The sequence below is a fragment of the Balaenoptera acutorostrata genome, chromosome 17 (assembly GCF_949987535.1).
Source record: "Balaenoptera acutorostrata chromosome 17, mBalAcu1.1, whole genome shotgun sequence".
Taxonomy (NCBI): Eukaryota; Metazoa; Chordata; class Mammalia; order Artiodactyla; family Balaenopteridae; genus Balaenoptera; species Balaenoptera acutorostrata.
In genome coordinates, this window is record NC_080080.1 from 8,115,418 (window position 1) to 8,133,938 (window position 18,521).

General features: G+C 54.1%; 1 protein-coding gene across 2 annotated transcripts in view; it reads left to right on the top strand.

Annotated features, from left to right (window-relative positions):
- The first annotated feature begins 551 nt into the window (after nt 1-551).
- The window catches only part of ST3GAL1 (ST3 beta-galactoside alpha-2,3-sialyltransferase 1), an 87,805-nt gene continuing 69,835 nt past the window's right edge, over nt 552-18,521 (top strand). For both annotated transcript variants that reach the window (XM_057532221.1, XM_007188906.2), the window contains exon 1: nt 552-879. The gene's annotated coding sequence lies outside the window, so the exon portion shown is untranslated. The remainder of the gene's footprint in view (nt 880-18,521) is intronic.

Genomic DNA, 18,521 nt, shown 5'->3' on the forward strand with positions numbered 1-18,521 from the left:
CGCCCGAGCCTCACCGGCTCCCTAGCCCCGCTCCTCCCCTCCCTCTCCCTAAATCCCACCGCGAATCCCGCGCTCTTAGAGGAAGGGGGTGGCTTTGCCCAGCCGCCAGCAGGGGCGATCGGCCCCTTCTCGCTACCATGCACCCGACTCGGGCTCTTCAGAGCACCGCCACGTCCTCTCGCAGGGCGCCGTCACCTCCTCCGCGGGGCTGATCCCCCGGCCCCCCTGGCCTCTCTTCCCCAGCCTTCCCACCCTGAAAGGCGGCGGCCCCGGCGCGAAGTGTCGCCGAGCCGTCCCCGCAGAGCCCCTCTCGGGGCGGCGATCCGGTCCCCGCGCCCGAGCCGACAGCGGTCCACGTGGCTCGGAGCTCTATATTCGGCTCGCAGGCAGCCCAGAGCTAGGGGAAAGCCGACCGAGTCCGGGAGGAGGGAGTGACGCGAGGAGAGCGCCGGGCCGCGAGGGGCGGGCGCTGGGCGGAGGAAGGGGAGGGCCACGCGCAGGAGAGGCGCCCGCCCGGCTCCGGCGCGCGCCCCGGCTCCTGGCCGCGGCCGGCCCCTCCCCGGCCCGCCCGCCTCCCCCTCCCGTTACACCCGGGGGAAGGTGTTCCCGAGACCGCTCCCATCCTCACCCCGCCTCCCCGCTTCCCCGGCTCCAGCCTCCGCCGGCGGAGCTCCACTATGCCAGACAGTTTCGACACTTTGCAAAGACAAAGACCAGAGGGAGGAGGAAGAGGAGGACGAAGAGGAAGAGGAGGAGGAGAGGAGAAAGGGGCGATGTGAACTGGGAAGGGGGCGAGTGTTCGGGACACCCCCTTTTGATTCTCCTCCGACTCCCCTCATCCCCCGAAGCCCAGGAAACTTTCGCGTGTCTCCGGCCGCGGTGAGTGAGCGCGCGGAGCCGGGGGTGCGCGGGGGGCTGCATCCACCGGAGTTGGGGCTCCGGCAGTTTCGCTTGTGTTCTCCGAGTGGAGGGGCGATTGTCCGCGCCTGGGGACAGAAGTGGTGGGGAAGGATCCAGGAGGGTGTGACAGGAGGGTGGAAGTGGGTTGAAGACCTCAGGTGCCGGGAGAGGGGAAGGCAGATGTAGGCAGACCCCTTCCTTAGCAGCGGTGTCGCCGGGGTCTTTGGGAGAGGAAGGAGGTCGCAGAAGAGGGTCGGGCTCAGGGGTTTACAGCCGTTTCAAAAGCAGCTGCTGGATGCTCAACGGGGAGCCTACACCGGGTCTGGGGCAGCGGTCCCCGGGGTGGCCCCAGTGACATTGCACTCGGCGCCGGGCTGGCATCTCCCCGGTGGGGGCCGCCGGAAGGCGGAGTGGCCAGCGGGGTCGCCCTCCGGCGCTTTAGAGCGGAACCAGGGGTGCTGGGGCGCGCGGAGGCCGCCCAGTGATCCGGTCGGGCGGCCGAGGGATGGTATCCGGATCGTGCTTCCAAATCCGCTGCGAGCAGGCGCAGATCGAGGAGGTGGCCATCGCCCCCGGGGACACCGCAGGCCCGCATTGCTCCGGATACGGTGGAGAGGTTGGCACCCGGGACAGGACGGCTGGACGTGGCGTGGTGGGCAGGGTGGGCGAAGGGGAGCGTGGCGGGGGTGGTGCCCGTGGCGAGTCGAAACTCTGGGTCCGCCCCAGTCCCGGTAGGCGCCGCAGCTGCTGCGAAATAATCTCACAAAAGTTAGCAACTTGTCTGCGTCTCGGGTGTGTGACCCGCGCGGCGCAGGGGCCGCTCCTGGGGAGAGCGCAGGAGCAGGGAGCGGTGCCACCGGGCAGAGCGCCCTGATGGGGGTACAACCTGATTCAGAATCGGGACAGGGGCGCAACTTCCAGCTCCTCTTTTCACTAAGCGAGAGTGTGTTTGAACTTGACCTTGCGGGAGGAAGCGCGGCTGAACTTGACGTGGGGATTGAGGCTGCTCCCCAGCTGGGCGCCTTCCCTGTATCCCGCGGCCTGGTCTCCTGGGAAGGGTGTTGGGATCATCTGGGTTCTGTTCTTCCCCCGGAGATCTGAGTCTCTCCTCCCTCCCACGCGAGGGTCCCAAACCGCACCTTCCACGCGCGGGGCTTGGTGGGGTCGCTGGGCGAGCGGACACGTGCCCGCTCAGAAGTCTGCGAGTGGTTGGGGGCTGGGCGGGTTCTGCGTGTCCCGCAGAGGGAGACAGCCTTGACCCTGAGGGCAGTGACCTGCTCGCGGCGTCGTCGCTGCATCAGGCATCCGCCGGGCTTTCACGCGCCCACGTCCGGGGACTCCTCGCCTCTTCCGGCTCATCCCCCTCCCGGGTCCCACGCCACGCGGATTTGTGCAGAGATAGTTCCCCAAGGAGACAGCGAGCACCCGCTCCCGCTCTGCGGCTGTGTGTGTGCCTGTGTGCGCGTGTGTGCGAGTGTGTGTGTGTGTGTGTGTGTGTGTGTGTGTGTGTGTTGAGGTGGCGGGGGGCGGTACTCGCCAGCGGGGAAAATGAGGTCGGCCTGGAACGAGGTTGTACAGCCATCGCGCCTGGCACACAGTAGGTACGAAGGCTGTCTGAAAAGGCCTCTTCGAGGGAAGGCGCTGGCAGAGGGCGGGACGTCCCTTGCCTCTTTCATCCCACGTTTACTATTCATTTCGCATCCATCTACCTAGCCCAGCGCTTTTGGCTTCTAGACGTACCTTGCGCACCTACTACGTGCTGGGCTCAAAGATGGGCTCTTCTTAGACGCTGGGGCGAAGCCGCCAGGTTTTCTTTCCCAGGAGCTGCGGGAGAGCGTTCCCGACGTTCGGAAAAGGCAAGGTGCACTGCCCCCTGCCGACTACTCTGGAGATTGCCTCTTGGCTCCGAGGCTGGAAGGGGTGCGGCGGCAGGGTGCCTGGGGTCGCTCCCTGCACCTCCGGTCCCTACCCCCAAAACACCATGGCCCGGCCTTTTTCTGAAATCCTGCGGTTAGCTGAAAAGACCGACCCGAGAGTTCACCATAACATGCCCCGATCTGGGGGGCGGAGTGGGGGTAAAATGGGGTCATTGCTCTTACCTTACCAATATGTTACCCAAGATAAATATTATATGTAATTGAGTGAGCGTGTGTGTATAAGTAGACATACATACGTATGTTCACATACTACATATGTGTATGTATATATTCACATGCTTTGATTTCAAGTCTGGGGGAAAGGAATTTCATCATAAGAAAAATGTATTTTGCTGAATACATGACCGAATAAGTAGGGGGTCCTTTCCCGACCTTTGAACGATCCCACACGCGTGGGAATATGCTGTCCCTGTGTTGTGCTAGGCCTGCATTTGCTGTCCAGGTCTGCGCTGGGGCAAGGCCAGGGCCTGGGCCCCAGCAGAGTCTTACCTTCACTTCCCTCCGCTGGCTGGGGGTTAGCACCCCCCTGGAGCACTGGGGTTAGAGAAGAAAACAGGAAGTGTTGCCAGAAGTGATGGCGGAGGAATTTCTTTAAGGGCTGAAGGTTATGCTCTTGCAAGCTCTATCAGCAGACGGAAGCTGGCTCTTAAGCAGCCTCCTGCTGGCCTCAGGACTGTTTCCACTTTGGAGGTACAGGCCGGGCACTCCCCGGCTGGGCTCACTAGCACCTGAAGTCCTGAAGTCGGGGACCTGCCTAGTACTGGTCGTCGGAGCCTTCGGTGCCCCAGCTTTGGTGGGCTGGATCCATCGGTGGGCCGAGTGGTTAAGGATTCCTCGGAGGTCCTGGGGCCTCGCGGGTGCGTGGGACTCTGAGCCAGGTGGGTGTCCCTCTCCTCTCTCCACCACCAGCCCCAGGAACATCACCTGGAGACAAGCTGTCCGCAGCCCCGTAGGAAGGGGTCCCTTAATCTTCTGGTCAGTTAACTCTGTCTGAATCCGTTGCTGACTCAAAGGCATTATATTTGGACAGGGCTTTTGCCTTGCAGGATCTAAACCTTAACCCTCTCCTAGGTCCCCTCCCATACCACAAAAAGCAGCCAAGAAAGCAAAAAATAAAATCGACCAGTTATCTTGTCCGTACACGGATTCCCAGCGAGTTCTCCGTATGCATCTGCACACACACGCCACAGGCCAGTGGAAGAGCTGGCCTGGTCACAAAGAATTACTCTAGAATAAGGCTTCTATACACTTCGGTCAGTTATGGAACCCTGTGGAACCTCCAGCACTGCCAACCCCCTTGCAGAGCGGAGGATCTGGGCACTCTCTCCTGCTCAATTTGGTCCCAGGAGCCTAGCCTTGGGCCCCAGCAAGAGCCTGCGTTCTAGCCCCAGGGCCAGCGCTCAATTATGTGACCACTTGACACCCAGACTGTTTGACGCTCTGGGTCTGTGTCACTGGGCAATGAGAGGTGTGGAGCTCTGCTGACATCACCTCGGGGCCATTAGAGCCTTTCTTTGTGAAGACAGTGCCCCCCTCCCATGTGCTTTTGCCTCCAGCTCCATCCTCAGAATGCTCCAGGCATCCCTGGCATCACAGACAACCCTAGCCCACCCCATGCCAATTGTGTACCCCCTTTCACTCCTGGAGCCTTGAGAAGCCCACCCTCACTTGGCAAAGTTATTCTCCAGCAATTCTCAGCATTGGGTATGGAGACAGGGCCCAGAAGTTTCAGGCTCTGGGGTGACATCTGTACGGACTCTCCAATGATGCATATTGCAAATAGGAACCACAGGGACCTAGGTGGTTCCCACTGTAAGAGCTGAGATGTTCTTAGAAATCATTTTGTTCAACTAACTCTTTCATTTTATGTAAAAATACTGAGGCCCCGTGGGGAGGTCACAGGGACCTGCAGTGACAGAGCTGATCTAGACCGCTGGCTGGTCTCAAACTTTAAATAGATTAGCTGTCTGGGCTCCCCCTTCCCCAAGCCCACTCATTTCCATGCACTTATGTCTCTTTTTCATTGTTGGAGACAAATATATCCTTGGAGATGAAGCTAAATCCGGTTTCTGTACCCTGACACTGAATTAACTCTAGAAGACAGAGTTTTGGGTGAAGTAGAAAAGAATAGCTTTATTGCTTTGCCAGGCAAAGGGGGTCACAGCGGGCTAATGCCCTCAAAACTATGTGTCCCAGCCTGGAGGGGGTAGTGAGAAGTTTTATGGTAATGGTTCAAAGAGGGCGTGATCAGCTGGCGGCCATTCTTCTGACTGGTTGGTGGGGAGGTACGTGGGAGTCAGCATTATCAACCTTCTGGTTCCACCTGGTTGGGCTGTTTCGGTTGATCCAACATTTATTAGGAACTTATTGTGTCCCAGGCACCATGCAAGGTGCTAGAACTATAGAGATGGAAGGACATGTGGTCAGTCCTTGTCCCCTCCATCCCCACCCCGCCAGAGGTCACAGTGTCCTGGGGAGGTGCATGGGGACATGAAGAGTTACTCTACAGTGGGGTTTGCACTAGAGCAGAAATATGCACTGGCCGAGGCAGGGTTTCGACAGAGAAGAGAAGGGATTCCTCTACCTGGGGGACCCATGGAAGGATTCATTGAGGAGACAACCCACGGGTACCTTAGGGAATTCTTCCAGGCATAAGTCAGACTGCAGGAGAGCAAGAGTATTTTCTTGAATGCATAGAACTGGTATCGAATCAAAGTGGCGTGTGCCCTGTGTGCGCAAGAAAAATAAAGTAAAATAACAGAATGGCCAGAGGTTTCTTGTGCATGGTTCAGCAGAGGGGAGGGAACTGGGGATTTTAGGGGTTCGGTGCTTTGGCCCCTGGATCCTGTGCTGATCTCCGGTTTGCTTCTGTGGGATTCACCGTTGCTACTCAGCCAGAGTGCAGGTCCCTAGACTCGGCGATCCTCCAAAGGCTCTGGGCTTCAGAGTGATGGCGTGTAAGAAAGCCAGTGGCTGCTTTGGCTTTAAAAAATAAAATTCGATGCTTTCTCTCTAATGCTCGTCCTTAGACGAGTATCAGGTTGGAGGAGCTGATTTGGGAGAGTGCAGTGAAATGGCACAGCGGGCAGCGTGGGGGGAAAGCGCCCAGGTTTTCAGGATCACGCCGCCCAGGTCAACCTGGGTGAGCTCGGGCAAGCCCTGCACCTCCGTTGGCCAAATCTGAGATGCAGGTGGGCGATTATGCCCGCAGGAAGTGGGCCACTATGAGGATGAAGCGAGGTCATGCGTGAGAGGATATTGCCTGTGGGGCTGGGCTCCCAGAGCCTCCCGGGACCCAGTTAACAGTCTGGTTCCAGAGGGTTCTAAGAGGAAGTGCTGCTGGCTGGAGATACTGCCTTGGGACAGAGCATGTGGGAATAGAAGAGGTGACTGGAGGTGGAACGTTTTGGAAAGCTCATGGAAAAACACTTGAAACCCTAGGCTGGCTTTAAATGTTCAATGGTGGGTAAAAAACCTACCCTGGAAGCAGCAAGGCAGAATGGCTGGGTTGGGGTAGTAGCATTCTTTTCTCATTCCTGCAGGTTGCGTAAGCTTTTAAAGTTTTCTTTTTCCCTCGGGCATGACCCCGGAGAGTTCCCAGGAGCGGTGGCACCTGGGCTGGGGGAGAGGGATACCCTGCGCCCAGAGCCTATCCTGGCTCAGGTGGCGTGGCTGGTCAGCAGGCCGTGTGGCATGTGTCGAAGTTGAAGGCACCTGGAGTGGACTCTGGAGTGGTCAACCCAGGGACAAGTGTTAGAGAGATGGCCCCGGTGTCAGGATATTTCCTCCCGTTAGGGGGACCCCTGGCCCAGGATTCAGAAGAGCTCCACCCTAGTCCTGAGCCTATTCCACCTCCTGCCCATGACCTTGGGGACATCATTTGTCGATGGGAAAAAAAAGGCATAACCTAAAAGTCGAGGTTGACAATTATGGTTTTTTTGGTGGACTTCCTGAGGACTTCAAGCCGGGGAGACAGCTTCTCAGATAGCTCTGAGGGACTGCTTCAAGTAGGTCAGGGGGGAAGCAGGATATAGAGGGGTTTTCGCCACGAAGACCAGGTAATTCGAACATCAAAAGATTACCATTAATGAAAGAAAACCAGACATCTCAAGTGAATGAATTTGGCACTTTTCTGTGTATGGGAAGATGCAAGGGTCTGGGCTCATTGAAATCATTCCTTTGATGTGCACCTCAGCTGTCTAGGGCCAGTATCCTGTTCTTTCCCATCCTGAGTTCCCTCAGGATGTACCTTTAGGGCTGGCTGCAGGGTCTGAGGGTTTGTTGCCATCCTGAGTTCCCTCAGGGGCGGCTGTAGTGGCTTGATGGCTGCAGCATCCTTTATTTGCTGATACGGCAGGCAGCATTTCTCATTCACACACTTAAGCTCTGAATCTCCATTTCCTCGACTAGTAGAGGGTAATATAAATCCCCCAAGACAGGATGAGGCTGATGAACAGGCCTTCTTGATTATAAACTAAGTAACATCTACTTTTTATTAAATGTTTAGTGTGTGCCCAGTGCAGTGGCAAGTATTCTAAACTTCAGATCATTTTGTGTTCCGGTAGAAAAGACGTACACTCAGATTGAGTGGAGAGTTTAGTAAAGAGTGTTTACAGAGCTGGGAGCAGTATTTAGGGAAATCAGCAAGGGATGTAGCAGTACCTGGGCCCAGTGACCACGCCCCACCATTCCCATCCCCCCCAGAGGAGGCAAAGGGAGGGATGGGCGAGAGGAACCAGGAGAGCACGGCAGTAGGAGCTGATAGAAGCTTGTGGAAGAGCCTCCCCCTTCCCCCTGGCAGGGAGGGGACAGGAGGATACACTCTCCCACCTGGCTCTGTCCTGCCTGCCCCCCACAATCGCTGTGTCACCAAGAGGCGAGCCCTCCCAGTAGCCAGAGACCAAGGGCTTCCTTGTTGGAGCCTCTCAAGGACATGACAGGATGAAGACAGGTCACCTCCGCACTCACAGCCGTTGGCATCTGACCCTATTTGGACCTCCGTTCGTCTCTTCTGTGTGCTCCACTGGGATCAGGGCCCTCCCCATTTTGTAGACTTACCCAAGGTCACATGGTGTTGCCCACACCCGGATCTTCTGCGTGCCTGGAATTACCCTCATGGGAAGTAGGTGACTCCTGGGGAAGGAATAAGCCCACACTTCCAGCCGCCTCGAAGCCCCATCACACATCTTCCTCCGCTCACCCTTTGGAGCTCCCACCACCCACCCTTCCCACCTTGAGCTGTACAGGTGAGGAAGCTGAAGGTCAGCCAGGGGAGCAGGTCCACATGGGCTTAGGATATGGCCTCTGACCTTGGTGGGGCCACCTCCCTGCATCCTGGCCCCTCAGGGCCTTGCTGTCTCTACCTCACCCCCTTCTCCCTCCATCCACTTGGCTGAGTCTGAGAACAGTGGCAGAAAATCCCACAAACTGAGTCTCAGCATCCCCATTAGATCCTCGAGTCAACTTAGGGAACCAAAACTTTATCATCATAATAACACAATACAACACAGCACAACATAACACAACACAGCAGCACATAACAACCACAACTGCCATTTACAGTTCATGCAAAGTAAGTATGGATGAACCGGACCAGAAACAGACTTGGCCAAGAACCAGCTTTAGCATTGTTAGGAAGCCAGAGAGTGCCACCCCCAGGGGAGGCTTAGAGGATCAAGGTGGGGTTCTGCTGGTGAGACTCAGGTAGGCAGATAACAGTGGAACCTCCAGAAAGGGCCTGTCAACCAATAACTCAGACATTTTGCTAGATAATTTCCCTGCTATTTAATTATTTTGCCTGTAAATGATTTTCTCAGGGGAGGGAGTCAGCTAGTACACGGAGTTAAAGTCATAGAACAACTGCATGAATAGAGTTTAGGAGAAAGGAAAGAGGAGAGAAGAAATCTGCAGGCAGTCTGGGAACAGGGAAGCTTGCCTGCACATTTCTGGGGGTAAAGTGACGAACTGTCAGCAAAGAGGTCACTGTGTGTGTTCTGTCCTTGAGTAGGATTTCAAAGACCACAGTTTCACTTGTTGGATTTTCTAGAAAACCCCGAGAGTTCAACCTTGGAGCCTAGCGATAGGTGGTCTCTGGGTTCCCCTGTGCTCAGGGCCTGCCATCAGCACTTCTACCTCCACTGAGCTAAGATGTACACATTCCCTCCTCAGTTAGAGCTGATCATTTCTTTAATATTAGATCCCTAGTCTTTATAACAGCCCTGTAAATCACTGTTTTGTACTTTTTTCCTAACCCATTTTACTGATGTGGAAACAGGCTCACAGAAGTGAAGCCACTTGCCCAAGGCCACATAGCTAGAAAGCGGCAGAGCCAGAATTCATGATTGTTCCATATCTGCCCGAAGCCCAAGATCTCAGGCAGCATGCTGTGCGATTGCCAGGATCATCCTGTGTCTCTAGATCAGGGGAACCAGGAAGGTGGGCAGCTGCCCCAAGAGGTGCAGCTATGAAACACATCATACCAGGTATCTGTTCCCAACCGTAGCCTAAGACATGTGCCATCCCACCCGACAGGCATGACAAATGGACCCAAGTTCTGTAACATCCTTTTTGGAAGGAGGTTCTAATTTTTCTCCACATGCTATTTGCCGAGGCCTGGGGCTCCAAGCCTTTTCCCTGATTCACCATTTGGGGCTGGTTGGATGGGTTTATTTAGCCCTCGATAGTCTGGCTGGATTCTCAGATCTCCGTGTGGATCCCTGCATTGCTGATTGCAAGCACTCATCCTTTGACTTGTCCGCATAAGTTGAATTCAGAGAGCCCCACGGTGCCTGGGGATTGAGGAAGGACTGAGCAGGAAGGCTTGGTATAAAGTTTGTCATCAGGGGATGGAAACCTACCCAGATCCCTAGACAGGTGTCTCTCGGGCAATCTGCTTCAAGAAGAATGAACAGTAAAAGTTGCTGTTGCAACACTGAAAACTTGCCTTTTAATAACATCTTCACAGTGGAGAGAAGTGTTTGTTGTTCCTGTTACTTGAAAACGCTGTTAATCCTACCACCTGGTGGAGAGTTTGATGAATAAAAACTGTTGCTTGGGAAACATGTTAGTTGCCACCAACAAGAATGTCTTAGTGGGGGGTGTTCCTGGGTGTTTCTGAAGCATATCCTTAAATTTTAAACTTCAGTCTTTTGGCAAAAAAGGAAATTAAAACGAAAAGGAGAGATTAGAAGGTAGTGTGGCTGTGCACCACCACCTGAGGGAAATTTCAAATGAAACACACACCTTTCAGAATGGTTTGAAGAATTGGTTCCAACATAAGGGCCTCTTCTATTTTTCTGTCTGTAACCTATGAAAGGGAACAAACTGAGCTAAGTGAAAATCATTTGTGAACTACAGGATTATAGAAATTAAACTGATGTCTCTACAATGCCAAACATCCAAACAAGGAGAAAAAATGTACTGGCCCTGGGGACAGTTTGGAATATCAGAATACCCCTGCATCATTGGGAGGGAACCTGCCTCTGGGATGGAGTAAAGGGGTTTTCCCTTTTTCTCTGAACATAAGCTGTAACCGTTATGGGAGAGGCTGGGAGGAAGTTGTGTGTGAGTCGATTAAATGACAGCAAGTTACAAAGGTCGCACATTTAAAGAGCGTGAAATCAGAAGGAATTGTAAAATCCAAGCATTTGCAAAGATCCTTAGCAGCGCCCTTGTTCAACCTTCCTCTCCCAGACTTCAATTATGTATCGACAGAGTCATTCACTGATTCACTCAATAGAAGTACTGGCTCTGCCACTTCCTTGCTGTGTGACCTTCAGTGTGTTTCGTAACCTCTCTGTGCCTCCATTGCCTCATCTATAAAATATGGATGATAATAGTACCTACCTCCTGGTGGGTACTAAATTAGTTAATACTTGGAAAGTGTTTAGAACAGGGCCCTGCAGCATGCCTGCTTTAAAGTGCCTGCTGAGTACCTGCTACGATCATCATCATCTTTCGAGTTAGGAAATCCCTTGCTCAGCTTCCCACTGAAGTTTCCTCACTTCAACTCTACAGTGTGGTTATTCCTCCTCTGCTTGAATGCTGCCAGTGATAGCCAGATCTCTGCCCCACACAGTGGCCCTCTGACCTCTGGACACCTCTGTGGATTAGAAAGCTCTTCCTCATACAGAGCTTCCAACCATGAGGACTTCCTGGAGGAGGTGGTAGGGTGGGGGTCTCTGGAGTTGTCTAAATTTAAGGCTGGGCAAGTTGGCTGGCTTAAGGAGCTATGGTGTGGCCCCTGGACACTAGTGGTAGACGAGGTCCACCTGAGACTTTGGACATGACATTTTAGCCATTCCCTGCCCTGTATTTCACTGCTAAGACAGCTCAGACGGAGGCCTGACCCGTGTGATTCCTCAGCCCATTAGCAGGTAGAGCCAGGGCGAGAAGCCAGCTCTTCGTTCAAGGCTGCCACGGCCAACTTTCACCGCTGGCTTTTCCGCCTGACTTGGGCAGCTCAGGGTGTCCTAGAGCTTCTGGTGCCCATCTGCACGCCAGAGCAGGGGACACGGCAGCAGGCACGAACCCGGGTGCCAGGACTCCTAGATGACCCCACTGGGCGGGCCCCCTCCTCTAGGGACCCCCATCGTGTCTACACCTCAGCCTCCCAGACCACCCCCTGACCCCCAGTCTCCCTGAGACCTCCCTCTGAGCAAGTCAGGGTTGGCTTTTGTGAATTCTGCCATCTCTCTGCCCTTTTATCCTTCCCGAGTTTCTGCCCAGGAAATACTGGACATTCTGGACTCGTTTAACCTTCTAAACAGGGCTTTTCGGTCCTTCTTGTTAACAGTATTTCGACAGTTGAGAACACTGAGGCTCATGGAAGTGTCCCCCCGGGTGGGGACCGGTCCCCTCCCAGCCACCCCCGCCCTGCCAGTGTCTGACCTCACGCCATCCACCTTCCTCCCACCCTCCCTTCACATTGTTCTGAGAATCACATAAGAGGCTGAAAGGAATGAAGTCCCTCCTTCACTAAACCCTATTTCGGGGGCTATAAATAGGACACTCAATGGTGGCACTCGGGTCACATCCACCAGGGACAGAATCCGTGTGATGCCAGCATGTCCTGCAGCCCAGGGTTTTCACGGCCAGCACAGGATTCTTCCCTCCCTCCCTTCCTTCCTTCTTCCCTCCCTCCCTGCCTTCCTTCCTTCCCTCCCTCTCACTCTCCCTTCTTTCTTTTTCTTCCTTCCTTCTGTCCCCTCATCCACAAAATCTTGTCCCAAAGTACATAGTTAAGCCTCCTTAATTAGGCCGTGGTTGCCTGGAAGACAAACACATGCGTATTTCACGATTCTTCCCAGTTCTGGTGGACACAGAACAGTGCCCATCAGGAGGCCCCGGGGGAGGCTGCCCAGCCTGTCAGCATCTCCCTCCTCTGAAGGCAAAGTCAGTGTAGCCAACAGGAAGGCCATGAGGGCACCTCTCACCTGGAGGCCAAGGGGGCAGAGAGGTCAGAAAGGACCAGGGGGAGGTCAGGTCCACTGTTTGTTAGGTCTGGGGCAAGTGCCTTCTGAGTCCAAGCCATGTCAGTTTCCCCACTAGTGCTCTGGGGACACCACCACCCATCTTTCCGGCTGAGAGTTGAGATAAATCAAGCAGGAGAGGGTTGGGGAAAGCCCCAGAGAACAGATGGTCTTCAAGCTGGAAGATGGGTGGGAACTGCTGACAGTAGCAGTGGGGGTGGGAGAGCCAGTGCACGGGGGACCCTGGGGAGCAACCCACAGACAGAGCCGGGGCACCTCCCCAGTTGTGTGGTTGATGGAAGGAGGAAGAGAGGAAAACAAGGCGCCCACTTGGGGGTCCTAACCGTCCTGCCTTCTTCCAGTCGTGAGGAGTGATCAAGGTGTCTTTTCCTGCATGCAGAAGGAGATTTAGCCAGACGAGGCACACAGTGATGCTAGACCGTTCTTGAAATTCATATCTAAGTGATGCTGAAGAGTCACCCTGCCCCCACTGTCAATTCCACCGCCCACCACATTTATTTAACCATGGATCGGGTCCTATTTCAGACCCTTTCCTTGCCGTTACTGCTCACAAAATGCCACTGGCCCAAGTTCAGAGGAGGAAGCAAGAATCTGAAAAGCTCATTAACTGGTACAAAGTGATGCAGCTACTGAACAGGGCAAGCTTGCAGAGAGTACCTGTCTGCTGGTTGACATTTGATCAGATGGCCGTGGGAGACAGTACTGTCCCAGAACAAAAAAAAGAGCAAAAGGTGGGGGAGCGTTTGTCCCCACGGACCTGGACCTGGGGTCTCTGGCCCTCCAGCAGCAAGAAAGGCAAAATACGTGGGTGGACGGCTACCTCCTTCACACCCAGGGAGCTGTGCTTACGGTGTGTGTCACTAATGGAATCACGTAACATACAACAGGGTGTGCAGAGATACGTGTGGTGGAAATGTGCATCTGTGTGCGATGGCTGGTGTGTGTGTGTTTCCGTAGGGGGTGGCATGTGGCCGCTGTCCAATGCTTGCAGAGACCTTGATCAGGTTGAGGGTGTGATTATGGAACTGGGGAGAGGGCATTTCCTCTCTTGCAGTGGGGTTTTCCCCGGGCGAGCGACTTACACACAGAGGCGTTAACGTGAACACATTTGTACCCCCAGCACCCAGCAGAGTATATGCAGAATGTGCGGTGGGTAAATGCTAGTGTCATTTGTGCATCAACAAATATCTCTGAGATCTGTTATGTGCCAGACACTGTTCTAGGCAGACAAAGACCTAGGGAGTTCACATCCTAGCAAACAGTGGGGAAAGGAAGGGATTGGCCGTGAGCAGGAAAAAATAGCAGGATGGGGGGGCCGGCAGGGGGGACCCCAGGGGAGATCACAGTGTAGGTGTGGTGGTCCAGGAAGGTCACTCTGAGGAGATGTTTTTGGAACCACGTCCCACTGCTGATAGGAGAGAACAAACGGTGAGGGTGGGGAGAGCAGGGGCTGCCGATCAAAGGACAGGCAGGGGACTCATTTACTGTCCTCCAGGGGCTGTGGCCTGCCCCCTGCAGAGCCAGGCCTGTCTTCTCCAGTGCATCCTTTCAGGCCTGAAGAGTCACATGCGTGGGCTCTCTCCCTCAGAACTCAAGCATTTCCTCCCCCAAAATGAATGTTATCAGCTGGACCACAGACAGACTGCAGGCCAAAGCATTCTGCGTAGATAAGAGCACAGCCTGGCAGTCTTTAGATATGAAAATGGACAGCAGTGGAAAGCCTGGTGGAATTTCTGTTGCTGATAACCTTTAAGAAGAGAGCACTCGTTACAGGAATGAGGGTTGTTTTCCTGGAAGAGAGGAGCCATTTTTGAATATCTGAGAGGCTGTCAGGTGGAAAAAGATTAACTTGTTCTGGGCGATTTTGAGGAGGGAATCCAAGTGGAATGAGTAAAATTAACAGATTTCAGTTCACGGAGTGTTTTCCTTCTCATCCCCTCATTCATTCATTCATTCATTCATTCAGCAAACACACCTAGCTGCCCGGCAGTGTGCCGACACTGGAGGTGTGACAGAATAAGGTAAGGGCTGTGTCTTCAAGATGTTAATAATTTAGTGGGAGAAACAGACGGATTAACATACCAGTGGTATGTCGAGATGCACTTCCGAGTTCTGTGACGCCTGAAGCTAATACAATTTGGGAGTTCTCTTTAAGGAGAAGAATACAAGGTTAGGAGTTTAAAATGCAAGCACTAGATTAATGGGGAACCACTGAGGGCCCCTGGTGCTTACCCTTCCTTGGCCTGGCCCAGGCCTCCTCTGGGAGAGGTGGGAGGGCACGAGGGTTTGTTTCCTGCAGGAGGCTGGATGAACACTTGGCAGAAAGGCTGGCAGTGGGAATTCTGGAATTCTGGTGGTAGGGCAGCCTCATCTTCTGGGTCCCCCGAACCCTTGTTCTTGGGCTAAAGACCCTTTTTCTCTTAGCGCTGCTGAGATTTTCAAAGGTGCTTTCCTTAAAGTTCTGCAGGCTGACCTTGTGATCCCACTTCCGGGACAGTGTTCTGTGGAATCGCCTGGCCTTCAGGAGCATAAGTGCTGGTGGAGTGGCTGTGAGCACTTACGGAGAGCTCCCCGGGGCTCATACACTCTCCTGACAGCCCCCAATATTGACACCTTTAACCCTACAGCCACCCTGCATGCCAGCTGCTGACATTCTCCCTGTTTTACTGATGATGGGACCAAGGCACGGAGTGGTTAGGTACCTCACTCACAGATGCACAGCTAGGAAGTGGAGGAGCCGGGCTTTCAAGCTACATAGCCTGCCTCCAGGGCTCTGTGCCCTTGCTACATTGCCTCTCCAGGGTCCTCGCTGCTTAACTCTTTTCTAGCAACACTCTGGAAACATCTGGAGGGGCCAGCATGGGAGAGTGGCTACAGTACATCCGTAGAATGGGCTAATAAGCGTTTGATCCATACAAAGAGTTCTTACCAGCACGCTGAAATGCTTTGAGTAGGTGCGAAGGTGGGATACATAAGAAATAACACTGTCAACAGCGTTAGCACTGCTTGAACCCCCTCTCAGCCTTTGTACCCTCTCCTGGACGGCGGTTATAACGACTCGTTTCGTTCACGCATCCATTCAGTAGGTTTTAACTGAGACCCTGTTACGCGCCTGGTACTGGGAACATGGCGGTGACAAACTCAAGCATGGTTTCTGCTCCCCTGTTGATTACTTATTGCCTGGCTTCTGGTTGCACAGTCTGTCTGTGCTTTCTCCCTTTTTGTTGCCCTATGTGTACCTTCCCGAGGCCCTGATGGGTCCCCGGCCCCAGATCCAGCCCCGCCCAACACCTGTTGCCTCATTTGTAAAATGAACCAGGGACCCACAGACCTCCTGGACTTCAGAGTGGCTCTTCACAGTTGTCAGCGGGCATACCTCACATCATTACCATCTTCTAGAAAAGGTCAGGCTCCCGACAGCTGCAGGGAGTGCCCTCCTCCCTGGATGTTCAAAGATCCAGCCTCGGTGGACAGCCGGGCTGGAAGGGAGGAAGCAAGGGCCCTAGATTCCAAAGAAAAAGCTTCAGGACAGCTCTCCGGTTGCCAGCTGTGCGTCCTTAACCTGCTGAGCTTTGTTCTCTTGATAAAGGGGGCGAGTCCCACCCACCAGGGGAGATGGACCCCACGGGGACATGCAAGCTGTAGCAAGTTCAAGGCCCTGGAGTGGGGTCCGCCTGGCAGGCACCGGCGTCTGTCCCTCTCCAGCTCTTGGGCAGGCATTTTGCTTCTCGGGGGCTCAGATTCCCGGTCTGTAAGAAAGGAGGCAATCACAGTACCCCACCTACGAGGGGTTGTGAGAATTAAATGAGACGATGATTGTAAGAGCTGGGCATGGTGCCTGGCCCATAGCCAATGCTGGATAAGTTATAGCCGTGTTATTATTACTATTACATTAGAGCTGAGCCGCACTGGTGCGACATGTGTGAGCTGTGAGGGTAGGAGGGAAAGCCGTCCAGCTACAGCAAAGACATCTCTTCCGTGAAAGGACGGACATCCCAGGGGTAGCTGCTGCGAACGGGCCCGGAGGCCTTGACAACACTAGTGTCACAGGAAGAGGGCATCCACCCAACGCATGGAAGTTTACTACGTCCTTTTAGGAGCCAAACCCACAGACGGAGTCATCCTCAAAAGATTAATTTATATTCTAATCAGGCCCAGCTGATAAGCATTTGGGCATTTACAATAGCCTTTGTTCCTGAAGGGTATCCAATTGTGCCTTTCCAGCTTGCAGTGACCATTTCCCTTACGGCCTCGGGACCTAGTCCAAATTCCATAGCAGGACGGAAAAGGCCACTACCACCGGAGACCCCGCCCAGGTCCCTGGCCTTCTCACTGCTCTCTGGTTCTTGTGGTTCTTATTATGATTGCAAGATGCACCTCGGCAAAGGCCATCAGGGAACTTCGAAAGAAACCCAAGGTTTATTGGCCGGGGCCGCACAGGGAGGTGGAGGTGTGCACAGACCTGGGGTTCTGCATTTACTGGGGCCAAGGTTGGGGGCCTGGTGTTTTGAAAGGGTCACTCTTTACTGGCAGATTTAAAACAGAAGAGCGAGAATTAAAGCGTGGGAAGGGAGAAGCAAGGCCCCTCAAAAGGTCAGTTATCTAGGCTACCCAGGGCTTTCTAGAAAGAGGAACTTCACGGGTAAGGCCACCTGGCTCTTTATGTAGTTGTGTAGCTGTGGCAGTATGTTTATTCGAGATGGGTGCCTTTCAAATATCAGATACCTCGGCAATTAAAAGCTTAATGTCAGGCACTTACATTACAATCAGAACAGCTAACTGCCAAGCATTTACACTACAGATGCACAGATAGTGGTGTGGCTATAGATGCAGACTTAGATGCAGATGCTTCCTATGTTCTCATCACCCTAAATAAGGTTCACCCTTAATGAAGTAACTTTCCCGTCTCCAGGACTTGGACTCTGCGGTCTGCATCTGCTCTGCTCCTCCACTTAGAACACCCTTCTTTTACTTTCCTGCTTCAATCTTCTCTCCTTCAAAACTCAATTCCAGCATTGTCTCTTCCAGGAGTCCTTCCCCGCTCTGCCCTCTACGTGCCCCAAAACACCGTGTGTCTGTGTGTGTGTGTGTGTGTGTGTGTGTGTGTGTGGCTGGCTTTCATCCCACTGACCCCACTGCTTGTGGTGCATGGCCCGTGTGCGTGTCTGTTTTCCCTGTTGGCCGGGGAGCTCCATGGGGAACAGGAATGTGAGATTCATCCTTCGTGGGGACTTACTGAGAAGCCACCTGGGCCGGGTGCATCTCTGCATCTTGAGGGCCGAGAATGGGCATTTGAAAGAGGGCATGGTTTGTCCACTTGTCTCAGCCACAGAGAGCCAGCCCCGGCTGTTGGTTTGGTCAACACGACGTCCAGCTAGCTGACCTCTCTGCTGAGCTGGACACAGGCCTGCGCCTCCTTGGGGATCATTTCTCTCTTCTTCGGCCCCCCTCGGGCCTCACTCAGCCTGCCACACTTCCTCTGCCTCCAACTTTTAGAGAACTGGAGATGGGGGATCCCACGTCTGGAGGCTCATGGCTCTTTAACGTTGGGACTGGCCACCATCTCTGTGTTGCTCACAGCTCGGCCTGCCTGCTTGCAGAACACCTGCTATTTATAGAACACCTGCTATTTATAGATCTGCCTGCCTCCGCCTAAGTTAAGCAAGCATGTCCTGCCAGGATAGCCCACTGCCCTTTTGGGTCTGGACCATGAGAAAGAGGAAAAAGGACATGGGAGGGACCCAAAGCCAGCCAGTCTGAAATGCATTTGGCCAGCATGTCCTGTGCACTGCGCAGGGAAGAGAGAGACACGTCACCATGTCGCTCAATGGCCTTCATGTAAACACTTTCTCACAGGCGCTAAAAATATCCTCATTGCTGGGGGATTGGCCATCAGAAAAAGAGAAGGACGGACGGGGAGGCCTTTGGGGGCAGGGGAGATGGACTTCTTCCCTCTGGCGGCTGGAGGTGTGGAATTGGCTCCTGCAGCGACCACAGGGAGCTACAGAAGGCGGACAGTCGCTTAACTGGGACCTCCTTGAGGGCAGGGGCCACCTCCTTCCCCGCTGAGTCCCTGGTACCCCAGCCAAGGAGGTGGCACTCAGTGAGTGTTTCTGGAGTTGTCCCGAACAACTGTCATACCGTGTGGCTGTGTAGTGATCCATTAAGTGGCAGTACCACATGACTTAGCCGT